This window comes from Lolium rigidum, chromosome 5 (genome assembly GCF_022539505.1).
Source record: "Lolium rigidum isolate FL_2022 chromosome 5, APGP_CSIRO_Lrig_0.1, whole genome shotgun sequence".
NCBI lineage: Eukaryota > Viridiplantae > Streptophyta > Magnoliopsida > Poales > Poaceae > Lolium > Lolium rigidum.
In genome coordinates, this window is record NC_061512.1 from 79,723,660 (window position 1) to 79,728,119 (window position 4,460).

The following is a 4,460-nucleotide window of genomic DNA, read 5'->3' on the forward strand; positions in this document are numbered from 1 at the left end:
GGATGCTATGGACGATGGATGGTTCCAGCGATGAGCGATTGAGCAGGGGGGGAATATGAAGGCTGTGCCGGGGTCGAGCGATGGATGCGTATCTGGTATTTATAGAGGTTGGGGGTTCGTCGCTTGCCGCGAGGAGTTGCGTCGCTGCGTGCGATCGTGCAGATCGTGGGAGCGATCGCGGGAGGACGTGGCCAGGCAATTCTCGATGGAGTGTTTAACTGCTGCGTGACCTCTTCATGTATATGGGCCATGGGCTGAATGACTATTCATTATTATATTGTTAATCATGCACTGGTGCCGTCTAATCCATGCAACGATTGTGGAGATGCACGTATAGTTTGTTTATGGCCCAATAACTAGCTAGCTTGTTACGTGTTGGCTTACATGGCTATTGTAAATTGATTTCTACATATGTTCCAAAATTTCCTTTTTGGTGTAATACTTTGCATACATGATTCACTATTTATTTAATTCAACGCAACTATATTTTATAGCGTTGTCATGACAAAACGGATTTTTTATCACTCGTACGGTCGGACAGCTTAGAAATTCAGCGTCGCTCCGGGAGTTCGAATTTGGTTTAGAAATTCAGCGTCGCTCGCGGAGTTTTGAATTTAGGTTAATATTAAAATACCACCATCCATGGCAACATCACTTATATTGTGTTTTTTTTATATATAGGAAAAACCATATTTTGTTTAGAATTTACTTATTTAATTATTTAGTATGTCATATTTCATAACCATCGGCTACCTGTTATTACATAAGACAAAATCGGTGTCAACAGATGCCCCTCGAGATCTGGATGCGAACGTTATGATGATTCGGATCTAGAGCTCGAAACTATATGCATATTCTTTTCGTATAGAATATTAAAAAAACATTTAAAAAAAAAAAAACAGCCAGATTATTATTCGCCACTTTGGAAATTTAAAAGCTTTTTTTTTTTTTTGACAACCAGATTATTATCCAGTCGTCACTTTGGAAATTAGTTGAGACTCCAAAGGCTAAGGAGCGCTAGCTGGTTTGAAAATTAGTTGCCCACAACTACTTTCCGATAATCTAGCAGTGTGCTGGCCGGCTGAGTTTGTTTCCGCATGTTCAGCAACAAGACGTATATTATCCCCTGTTCTATTTTGATAATCTGCGTTCTCCACTTCTTCTAGTGTACTGCGCTTTGGCGATTTTCTGCCAGATCCAATCTCTACCGGATTTCGTTGTATGTACCGCTATCCTAGATATCGATGTAAGCTGATCTTGCAGTTCCATCATCTAACTGATCCCTTCTTCTCGTCCTTTTTTACTAGGCACATAAGCTAGCAATTTCTGGAGAAGTGCAGATCAATCGGTTCTTGGTTTAGATGCTGGTGAGTGATCGATCAACTCTACAATCATTCATGTCAGTAAGATTTTTTTTACGTACTCTCTTCTGACTCTTTGACCTTCTTCTTTTTTTTTTAGGTGGGCTAATTACAATCTGCGTATCAGATCGCTTTTCCGCTGAGGTACGTATACGCTCCGTATAGGTATACGTTTTATCCTTGGCAATTTTTTTTAGCGGAAAGAAAATCATTTTTTTTTTTAGATTGTAGATCATGTCAGGCATCGATTAACTTAGTCACTGACTGCACCCTATTGCGATCATAAATTAATTTGATCTTATGGTTGGCGTGCCGGCAAGTTTCTTTAAACTTGGTCCGTCGTACAACCATAGGTACAAATATGCATATGCCACAGTTTGTCATTCTTTTTTTTTTATATGAAGGGATAGGTTTTTATATGATATTGCAATTGCGGAGAAAATCTTATTGTTGCAAAAATTTAAAATCTTCTCATGGTTGGCGTGCCGGCAAGTTTCTTTAAACTTGGTCTGTCGTACATCCATGAGAATATATATGCTTGTGCGATTATAAATTACTTTGATCTTATGGTTGGCGTGCCGGCAAGTTTCTTTAAACTTGGTCCGTCGTACAACCATAGGTACAAATACGCATATGACACAGTTTTGTCATTCCTTTTTTTTTTACTACATGAAGGAAGAGTTTTTTATACGATATCACAATCACGGAGAAAATCTTATTGTTGCGAAAATTCCAAATTTCCTCATGGTTGGCGTTCCAGCAAGCTTCCACCCGAGCTTGGTCTGTCGCACAATTATGGAGGAACAACATGAAGACTTCAGCATAATAAGAATGGTTATGTAGATCCTTTTTCAAGACCTTAAGCATTTCTTGACTTTGCTTTATTTTGCAGAACTTTGGGTTGGAAGTAGTTGTTCGCAAAGCTTCATTAGGTAATAAACTTAATTTTTTTTTTGCTTCGTATATCATTCCGATTTAATTTTGCCCATTTTATGTATATATATAGATGGTGCTTGGTCAACCTACTCGCTCCTCATATCAACTGAAACTATCAGAGCTGGCCAAGAAGCAGTTATATGAACCCGAGACAACTGCTTTAGCCAATCCTATACTCACCAAGTCAGCGGAAATAGGGGCGCGAGTGGTTCCTGGAGATCGTGGATGGCACTCGGAACATTCGTTTGATGCTCTAAGTTACCACCCAACCGCACCAAGGCCTCACGCTGAGTTACTTTGCACCTTAGGAAAAAGAATGGTGTCGAGACAATTAGGTTGGGAGAATCATAACATCTCATATGTCCAACGCCCCATTGGTTATACTGAATGGGGTGCTGAAGTCCTTACCAATCATTCTTTTAACTTGAAAGGGGGTGAAGATCACACAGATTATATATGTGGAGCTATATATTGCTCTCTCTGCGACTATACTGCTTCCCCTCCTCTGTTGCAATCTTTGCTAGAGAAATGGAGTCCACAAACCAACACTTTTCTGCTCTCATATGGTGAGCATACAATCACTTTACTCGACATGCTCCTTATGGCCGGGCTTCCGATCGTTGGGGATCCTTATGAAGAATATATCCCTCCGCTAAAAGATCTAGATCCTTCTTTACTTCTATTTCCAAACTTTTATCTCAGCCTTTTGACAATATGGGAGGATCTCTCTTCTAAGAGTGAAGGCCAGTTAGTATCTTTCCAAGATTGGTGTGACTATTTTCACAATCATCGCCCCAAACCTTTGACCTTCGCTAGTCTTCGAGAGAGTCGTCTGTATCTTGCAGCATTTATCGCAGTTTGGCTATGTAGTTTTGTCGTTGTTGGTGGAGGACCATACATTCGTCCTGGTGTTCTCGTCATGGCATCTTGGATTGCTATAGGGCGCAAAATTTCACTTGCTCCACCGGCGCTTTCTTCGCTGTACTTTTCGCTCCGGTGTATGAGTATGCATCCTGTGGGACCCACATATAGCAAGGCACCTTGGCCAGTTCATTATGTCATAGGGTGGATGCATCTTTATCTGAAGAAAACTTTTGGGGCTAAGGGTAAAGGAAATCGTCTTCCCACTCCTAGAACCTTGCTCATGCAGCCAACCATGATAAGTACTATGTTCAGGTCCCCGGATGAATTTTCTCCTAAGACGGCCTATGATTTCTTTGAGAATCAGATAAACATCACTTGGTGCCCTTATTCTTCACGTAACCTGAATGGAGTGGATCAGCTACAGAGGTCTTTTATGATTTCTGTCCGTCGAGGTATTCTTCCCTGGAGGTTCTTATTTCAGAACATTGATGTTTGTATAGCTGAGCCCTACCATCCGGATCGTGTGGCTCGCCAATTTAGACTGGACCAATTGATACCATACGATCCGTTGAAATCTTTATTTACCGAAGCCGATGTTGGTATTGCATACACCTACTGGTCCCATTTGTTACGACCAAGTCAGGAGAATATCCAACATCCTCTTAGCAGCCGATATGAGGGCAAATGTTCTTTGCCATGGGCCGACTGGTGGAAGAAGTTTTTGAAACCGTTCAGTGATATTTCGCATAAACTCAGGGATGGCAGTTTGCATGGGAAAATCCCATATGATGAGAGGAGGAATGCGTTTAAGCAAAGCGAGAAACCATTCATGTCCCCACGCAAGCTTTCAAATTTAGATCATGTTATAATAAAAGAAGTATCAGCAAGACGTCAAAACGAGTACATTACCGCTATTGAAGCGAAGGAGAAAGAGATCGTGGATTATTGGAAACAAATTTTGGCAACTTTTCTCGGAGATAATGAGCCTCCTAAAAATCCTCGACGTGTGAGTTAATAACTTTTATTTCATTTAATCTATTTTATCATTGTCACAATTTCTTTGTATAACATATTATGAACATATATTATTTACAGAAAAGGAAGGATAAGGGTATTGTTATATCTTCTTCTGCTGATATTTTGCCTCCAGCGGGTGAGAAGGCTGGTGACAATCTTTTGCTTGATAAGCTAAAAGAACCATGTATAACTGAAACTATCTCTTCCGATGAGGACACGAGGCCTACAGCTAAAAGAAGAATTGATTTTGCCGATGATGGGGATATTTCCAGCCCTATAAGA